The sequence below is a fragment of the Frankliniella occidentalis genome, unplaced genomic scaffold (genome assembly GCF_000697945.3).
Source record: "Frankliniella occidentalis isolate FOCC.00 unplaced genomic scaffold, Focc_3.1 Scaffold103, whole genome shotgun sequence".
NCBI classification, from domain to species: domain Eukaryota; kingdom Metazoa; phylum Arthropoda; class Insecta; order Thysanoptera; family Thripidae; genus Frankliniella; species Frankliniella occidentalis.
This window is the reverse complement of record NW_026267232.1, coordinates 99554-108905: the sequence shown is the minus strand read 5'-3', so window position 1 is coordinate 108905 and position 9352 is coordinate 99554.

Genomic DNA, 9352 nt, shown 5'->3' with positions numbered 1-9352 from the left:
GAACATCGCCACATAAGTCGGTCCCTTCTTGTCTGGCAGACAAGCATACGCCAACCGTATGTTGTGTCCCTTATGGTTACCATGAATACTGTATAGCTGTGCAAATTTATCAGGCGCAAACTCAAATGTACCATCAGCCAACAAAGTTTCACACTCAGCCAGAAGTCTAAAAAAAAAAAAAGAGCAAAAATGACAGCGAAGGGGACGGGTGGGGTGGGTGGCGGGGGAGGGCAAACCTTGAATACGCACCTCAAATTCGTCTCACATGTGAACAAAATAATACCTTTCTCTGACAAGGTAAATGAAAACTGTTCCCCCCTAGATGTCTCTATTTCAATGTCATTGGACAGTTGGTCAACGGCTTCCGCTCCTGATTTTGGAAGTGTCGGGAGGAGTTTCCTTTTAGCATGGTACATTCGTCGATAAATCTAACCGAAAGTAAAAACAAAAGTAGTGGGGGCAGGAATAACAACAAAAAGCAACAGCAGCAACTACCAAAACAACGTACATTTTTAACGTCAGGCTTTAAAATATGGTCCCTGTTCCTGATTTCCTTGCGCAAAATTTTTCTTGGCCGGGAATCGAGCACTTCTGTGGCTGCGCGCTTGCACGCCGTCGACACAAGACAAACCTCCCGCTGCCTATCTGTCAGTGCAGCATGGCTGTGATCGCCCCTTTTACTAATGATCCTCGTTAAACTAGCGTCCGTTAAAATTTGACTCGGACACAGTTTGTGACAGCACCTATACGCAATCGTTACAAATCAAAGTATCACTATATTCACTATATTCACTAGGGCTAGGTCGCGGACTAGGTTTATGAAGACTAAAACAATGTTTACGTTGTCGTTTACCTCCATGTAATGGTATTGGGATCCACCCGCTGCACTCGACGAAATTTGAACAAGTCGTGAATGAGACAGTCGACGCCCTTGTTGGTTTTTGTTATCTCAAAAGCCATGATCCCGCACACGCACAGTCACAACACTTTCAAACTCACGCACAAGCAGCAATGACCCGTCCGTCACCGGCCACCTGCCCGCTCTCCGGTCGATCTCCGCGTTTGGCCAATCAGAGACGTCGATTCGGTGACGGGCGAGGGGCAAGGGGAAGCGGACATCCGCTGCAGCTCAAGCGCTGCAAGCGCCGGCGGTGCCGACGCCGACAGCGTAGGCAACTGAGCGAGCACCCGGCAAGCGGCGCTTTTCGCACCTTTCGGAAAAGCGGGGAGGGGTAGCGGGATGGCCCCCCCGGCACCGGCCTTCCGCCGCGCGGCGCTTTTCGTACTTTTCGGGGTCGGCGTGGCTCCGCATTTACTCGCCGGCCCCCACTAATAATCCGCCTCCTAATCCCTGCAGCAGGTAGGCCCGGCGCTTTTTGAGTCCCCCCTCGAACGCTGCGCAACGCGAATTCCACCTGATATTTTTTTTATCCCTGTTAGTCTTGTGTCGCTTGTATACAGACAGAAAATCGAAACCACGAATTAAAGCACAACTCCAAGGTAATTTTTGTGCTCTTATTTTAAAGCATTCGCATTTGTTTCATGGTCAACTACCTAGGTCTTACTTAAGTTGGTATTCCTTGGTACAAATTTCTATTTTGGTGCCACTTTAACCTGCCCGTTTGCTTTGTTTCCTTCCATTTAAGGCGAAAATTTCTTTCGGATTAGTCAAAGTTTTTTGCGTTATTCATTTCAAGGAAATTCAAATTTTCTGGATGTTTCTGCCGAGAAAGATAACCCCCGCCAACGAACCCGATTCTTATAATTATTTCCGCCCAATGCGATGTCCCCGTCCGTTCTCGGAATCCGTTCCGAACGGCGCCGTGTCGCCGGCTGCGCTGCCGCTGCAGCATGCTGGGGCGCCTGGAGGTGGGCCGCCCCGCGTCACGGCCGGGCCCGTTGGGTGGCCTACCCTCCGCTCTTCAGGCGCCCCTCCCCCTGGCCGCTGGTCCTGGCCCTAGCTTTGTGCGCACCCGCACTCCTCTCTGCGCGCCTTTGTTTCATTCTGGACCTGCTCAATTATTGAGCCCGCTAATCTTCCCGGCGCCGCCTCGATAACGCGATCGTTGTTCGCCGAGCCCATCACGAATTCATCTTCGTCCTCTCACCGCTGTTGGCCGTACTTAAGGGCCCCCGCCTCCTCACTCCCCCACCTTGCTGTCCGGCCCGCTCACTGCGTGTCAATATCTTATGCAGTCTTCTTTACATTTCTTCATTGTAGCGGGAGTTACGTTCCAATATTGGTCTCCCAATCAGATCTTTTTGCTGCCCAAAAGATAAACAATTACAAACAACGCTTTTCAGAACAAATACATCTCTGTATTCATTCCGTCTGAAAAATATCTCCTTAAATTGACAACATAATTTGTTGTAATTTTTTTATTGACAAAATATGTTGTCAACTAGTGACAGCTCATTCTTGCTTGTCGATCAGTTCCAAGATTAATACAAAGTGTCTGTAAATCTAAAATTTATAGAATTTTAATTTTACGAAATATATCATGGAAATTTCCAGTATACGTACGACTACTCTTGACAATAGTAGGTAACTCGCAAAATTTTCTCGTGAGTGTGGCGGTTGAGCCTTCTTATAATTCCTTGGATTTTTTGTCTCGTTTTTTCTTCTCCCTGGAGGAGTAGAGGGAAGGCAAGAGCCTCCACGGGGCGCTGCGCGGCACCCAACAGGTAGCCCGCCTCGAGACCTCAGGTCCGGCCGCGCCCCGCCACGCCTTCCCAGGGAAGGAAACCAGCAATTAAGAAGTCGGCGATGGACACTCGAGTGCTTTCCCTTCTTGTTTGCTCACTCCGAGCAGGCGAATGTCCAACTTTGCGGCGGTGGACCACCTTGGCCTCGAAGTGGAGACTGCCTTAAGAAGAGGGGAGGGAGTGGGCGAATCTGAATGGAAATGTATCGAGAGCTCTTAATTAGTCAGGTAAGAGATCCGCGGCGGAGCTCCTCTCAAGAAAGAATGGGCTGAGGGCCGTTGCCCGCTCTGACGGTAATTGGGGGCGGTGGGAGCGGGCAGAGGGGGGCAGAGAGAGAGAGAGAGAGAGAGAGAGAGAGAAAGGATGGGCATCTCTCTCCAACGCATCATCCTTTCCCCGCATTCGCGCGCGCAGTTCCGCCTCCAGCCCTTTGAGCTCTCTCAGCCCGGCCCAGCCGGACTCCTGTCTGCTGGACCCCTAACAACTTTTCCACGTATTTGTCTTTGCTGATCCCTCTTTCTCTCTCTCCCTCTCTCTCTCTCTCCCTCTCCCTCTCCCTCTCTCTCACTCTCTCTCCGTCTCGCTCTCGCTGCGCGTGCCGTGCGTGGGGTGGGTGGGCGCATGCCCTGGTATCACGGTATTTGTCTTTAGGCCTGGCGCTCGCTCATATCGCCATAAGGGTGGGTTTACCCCTCTGCCTTCTCCCCTCCGCCCCCTGTCCCCGGAGCCCTGCTGTCGCGAGCCCAAGAAAAAGATATCGGAGGACCGTGTCCCGCCCCACCTCGAGTGGCAGCGCGTCCACTTGTATGCGAAATACTGCGGGGCGGGGTGCGGCAACGACCACGATGCTGAGCTCGCACAGCACGCGCCTGCTGTGGACTTAGCTGTTCAAGGAGACCGTGCTCGGCCCGGGACTTATCGACGAGGGAGGCCTTTAAGCCGAAGGTCAACCAGTCGACTTGACAAAGCGCAAGCGCGTGGCAGCAGTGTGACGCGCGTGAAAGCGCGTTCGCTCTGTATGTTAACCAAAACCTGGTTCGTTGCTGCTGGGCTCTTGATCTGTGCGACGAGGCTGTTGCGCACTTTTGGTTGCGTGGCTTTGGCCTCCTTTCTCCCAGCACACCGATTCGCACCGATTATCGGTTCACTATTTAAATCGAGTTCACGCATAGTGCCGTGCAGCCGGCAAGGGACTTGGTGCTGGTGCTGCTGGGTGGTTTGTGTTTCCGAACCATTACGCTGTTATTGGCTTCCTAATTGATTTATACCGCCCTGCTGCTGTTGCTGCTGCGGGGCCGCGCAAGACTGCTGCACTGCAAATCAACAGAATTGTGTCGCGACAGAATGGCTTCAAGTGGAACGAAAACCGCAGCAAATACCCAGGAAAAATGTGTAGTATCGTAACTTGGTCCATGGTCAATGGATGTGAATGTCGCAAAATGCCTTTTATTTTTCGCACTCGCAACCCGGCAGGCGCCAGCAGCGGGGCGCAGCAGAGGCGTTGATTCTGGTTGGTACAGAGGAACCCCCCGCTCTCCTTCGGCGGTGGTCGAGTTGGGCAGAAGGCAGAAATGAGGAAAGCACTGGAGGACCCAAACGGAAGGAAGCCGGCGAGGAGGAGGGGGGGGGGTTATTGCCGTGTCTGATTTATTTGATTCAACTCGGCTATGCAAGGTACGCGGACGGAGTGGTCCTCAAGTTTTCGAATTTAACAAGCCACCCTCCCCCATCCTCTTGGTTCGCTCGCTCGCTCCCCCGCCCCTCTCTCTCCCTGTCTCCCCTTGGCCTGATCGTCGTCGCCCTGTTATTTCCGGCTCAATAACTGCGAGGTTCGATTCCGATTGCTGCCCCCCTCCCACCCCACTCGTGAGCTCACTCCCACAAGAGACCAGCCTGTGCCGCTGCACGGAGTGAGTGAGTGTGGGACCCCGGAGGGACCGGCCACAGAGAGAGAGAGAGAGAGAGAGAGAGATGTGGAGGTGCATTGGATTCTGGCCAGCAGCGCTGTTTGACTAGCCGTGCTCACTAACACATGCGTGCGTCCCGCGCTAGAGCTGCACAGGGGGCTGGAAGGGTCTGGATGAGGCGCCGCCTGGGGTGGATTAGGGTCGCGGGTAGCTCGTGTGTGTGTGTGTGTGTGTGTGTGTGTGTGTGTGTGTGTTAGGAAAGAGGTCGGGGCAGCAATGGGACAGTGTAAGGGAGGGGGGGGGGGGGGTGCAAGAGGGCGGGGGTGTACTCCTTTACCAATCTGGCGCGCGTCCCCTACACCCCCCGAACCCTTTCCTCTTGTGCAGCTATAGGGGTCGTGATTTTAATTACACCCATGGGATGTTTTGCGCTGATTTACGACATTGGTTATGCCCATGGCGCGGCGCTCGGGCGCGGGCCCCCCGCCGGGCCTATGGCATGCTGGCCGCGGGGGGTGCGGGGCGGGGCGGGGCGGGGCGGCGCCGAGCACAGAGGGAAGAGGCCCTGGCTGGGTCCTTATCTGCTCCTCGGCGGCCCTACCGCCGCGCCTTGATCGTCACCGCCGTCTTGCTCGATTGCGTTGCTCGGCTGCTGCTGCTGCTGCTCAGTTCTTTTCGCTGTTCTTCTCCGAGGCTGGGATTGAGCCACGCGGTGGTCGCGCAATTCTCGCTGTTCCTGCGCCCTCCCTCCCTCCCTCCGCCCCACCGTACCCCCTGCCCGCCGCTGGACCTGTTGCTGCAGCACCACATCTCGATCGCTGACTTTCTTTCTTTCGGTGGAAGACGCAGGTGGTGTCCTTCAGCAGCGACCTCGAAGCGAAGCAGAGCGCCCACCAAAGGACGAACCCGAGCGAGCAGCGCCCATTGACCCGTAGCAGCGCTTGCATGCATTCCCGCCGTCCTCGGCGTCGCCAGGCTCAGCCAGCAGCAGGTCGCGCGCGCCTGTCGCTTTTTGCCCGGCGTGTCCCTTGCTTCTCCCCGGGCCCGGGCCGGGGTGGGCCGTGCGGATTGGTTCTGCGGAGGCCGCCCTGATGAAGTCAGCCGCACCGCCGGACTCCTCCCCCGCTCCCCGCCACCCCGTGCCATCTGACCGAAGGCGGGCGGATCTATTAAAACATCCCGGACCGGCAGAATGCGGGGGAATTTCAGGAACGCTGCGCGGCATTCGGCCGGGGCACCTAGCTCTCCCCAGGGAACTAATTTACTCCTCTCTCTCTCCCTCTCCCTCTCCCTCCCCCTCTCTCTCTCTCTCCCTCCCTTCTATCCCCCTCTCTCCCTTCCTCTCCTTCTCTCTCTCCCTCACTCCCCAGGCAGACCCGGCCACCCCAGCTACCTTTTAATTCAAACTTTGTGGCGCCCCGCTCATCATCGTTTTAGAGAGAGAGATAGAGAGTGGGGGGTGGGTAGAGAGTGAGTAGAACAGCACACACACACACACACACTCACACTCACACTCACAACTCGCCAACCGAATTTGGGCCCCTCTGGCCGCGGCTGCCGCGCCGGCACAGATCTCCTCTCCCCATTATTTGAGTCGGCCAACACATCTCCGCGGCGGCTTACGTGGCACACGCGAGCGTGTTTGTTTGCGCGCGCAAATAGTGGCGTGGCGCGGCGTTTGTTCGACACATGCTGCTCCGCCCAGACCAGCCGCAAAGGGACGCGAGGGCGGATGGGGAGAGAGAGACAGAGAGAGAGAGAGAGACACACATAGACACAGCCAGCGAGCGAAAGGGGTGCAGGCGTTGGAGGTATAGGGAGCTAGCGCTAGCAGGCCGGGGGCTTGGGCTACCCAAGTGCATTCCTTGCGAAAAATTATTCTTGCGGCGATATTGAATCGCTTGTGGTTATCCATCTTTCTTTCTCTGCAGTCCAATCTCTCTCATCGATGCTTCAGTCTCACCCTCGCTCGTGCTTTGCATTCCAGTTATTTCCCCCCGTAAACCGCCGTGGAATTCCGAGCGAAAAAACGAACAACATTATTGGATGCTTTTCAGTCTGCTTTCTGCTATCGTTTTTCAAAGATATTTCGCAAATTCTCATATTGTTTGTTATTTTAGCGATGGTGTGGAGTATGTGCCTTGGTGGTGTCCTCCCAAAGGTTAATATTTTATCAGTCTACGAAATTAAAAGTCGCCCAAGTGCGTTACGATTTTTTGAAAAAGGTTCCTAAAGGTATTACGTTGACTGAATAACAAATGTGTGTGCGTACATTCTAACATGTGTGTCTTACGTCATATGCGTTTACCGGACTTTCCTCTATTCTGCCTGGGTCGGTTCATTCTACATCCAATTTCGTGCTGTTGTATTTTAACCGAGAACACATAAAAAGGTTTCAGCTGGCACGTCAGCGCGTGGTGTGGGTGGGTGGGTAGGAAGGTAAGTAGGTAGGTAGGTCGCTTGCACGGTTTGCCACCGTACCTCTCTACACCGTGGTCGCTTGCTACCTTTATTTTTTATTGTCACTACAAAAGGATGGCATCGCTTGCTGCATTTCTCCCCCTTTCGTCTCTCTTTATTCCACTACTCTCTCTCACACACATGCTCCCCCCCCCAATCTCCCCACAAACTGTGCCGAGTTGAGCGGAAAGCCCCCAATCTTTAATGGCGCCCGTTCGGCCTGGCCTGGCCTCGCTGCGCCTGGCTGGCCCGGCCGGGCGGGGGGTCGGGATCCCATCAAATGAACTAGAACGTAAATAATTCGGTCCCCGGGCCGCGCGCCGCCGTGTTGCCGCCGCGAGAGTCGGCCGACTCCGTCTGTGACGAGTTTAATAACTTGAGCAGCGCATAACTCGGCAGGAGAGTCGTGCGGGGGAGGAGAAGGGGCGGGACGTATGCCGAAAGACTAATGGGGTTTGCGATTTCACACCTTTGCGCCGCGTTGTATAAGGTGACTAATTGCGAATAACGCGTCGTCTGTCTCTCGCGTGCCGCCACTAGGTGCACTGGAAATGAAATTGCAGGAATGTACAAATGAATGGGAATACCTCCACCGGGGGACACAAGCTCCTGAAATCATACGTTCACTCTCCCCTCACTTCCTTCCGAAATCATTTAAAATCCTCTTGCAGATTATGAAACCATGCGCAATCTGCCAGTTCATTTTACCCTGAAACCTACGTGTCATGTGTAATCCTCCGATAATCATGCGAAATATTGTAAAATCCATCGTAAATACGTGAAATCCGCTGAAATTATGGGTAATCTTAACCACACTCCCTTAGTTTCAAAGGAATAAGGCCATTTTCTCACCGGTGTGAGGAAGTTTGTCGCAAATCTCTAGTATGGCATGAAATAATTCTTGCACCAGCGTGCACTCTAAATGGGGAGGGACAATTTTTGTACCTTAGTTAGATGTGTCTTTGAGCACATCTTCATCAGATACAAATTTGTCTGTACAGAGGTACAAAGTGTACCTAGGCTAGGTACAAATGCTATATTTTGTATGTGATTTGGATGCAAATTTGCATTTGGTTTAGATGTGCTCAAAGACACATCCAGCCTACGTACAAAAATTGTCCCTCGCCATTTAGTGTGTGGGCTGAAACGACAATCCTCCATTGGAGTTTCTGTCTCTTTCGCACAAAATTTGCATGCAAGATTTCTTTCAGCCAATTGAAAAGAGTGTGAACTGTCGGAAAACAAATGAGACGGGTTTAAACGCCTCGCACCCCTTTGCCAATAAAATAAAGTATCATTCTTCTCTCTCCCCCGTTTCTCTCTGGCGAGGGTGGTGCATCGTCTCTTTGAGTGGGAGCCACCGGGCGAGCCCGACCGCATGCGGGTGGAGTGGGGATGGGGATGACCATGCAGGAGATCAAAGCAAAAGAGAAAGAAGGGTTGTGCCCCGGACGGTCCGGCGGGCCAACGGCAGGCCAACGGCAGGCAGCCACTGGCCAGGAACCTCATTAGCAGCATTTTTGTTCCCATTTCGGGGAAAAGAGAGAGAGAGAGAGAGAGAGAGAGAGGCAGAGAGAGGCGGATGGTGGTCTTGAGAGAGCGAGCGAGAGGGCGATACCGTGTTCGGCAGCCCCGCAGTGACCGGGCCGCCGCTGCCGCCGCTCCCTTTGGCTTATTGTTTCTACTTATCTCTGGAGCGTGATGTACGCCATGGACCAGGAGCTCCGATGTGTACGAGCGCGCGTTTCTTTTCAAATGAATCTCACATCTCTCTTGTTCCCTTTCTCTCTTTCTCTCTCCGAGCGGCAGCAGCTCCCGGTGCGGGTCTGTATTACGAGGGGCTTTGGGCTCTCCCGGCTGGAGAGTTTTCTAGCTCCGCCGCGCTGATTTCTTTATCATTCGACGGGCCGAGTGGCCTCATCCGTCGCTCTTTGCGGACCGTGCGCGATGCGGCGGGGCTCCTCGCCGGAAAACAAATACACGCAAAAACGCTGACGCGTCAGTGTGTTTTTGTGTAGCTGGTTTACTAAATCTACTTTGTAAGACATCTGTGCCGCTGTGTTACCTTTGTTAATATATCTTTTGCGCATTATCACCATTTTTGGTTTTCATTGAAGGACGCTTGTTTCCTGGCAATTTTCCGTAGTATACACAGAAAGCACTTTTCCGAGGTTTGTTTTTTTGCGGCTCTCCCTTACTTTTTGCCCCCTACTGACCTCAGCACCATGGAGAGGGCGAGAGTTATCCTGAGCCCCTGGCCCCTGGCCCTCTTCTGCCCC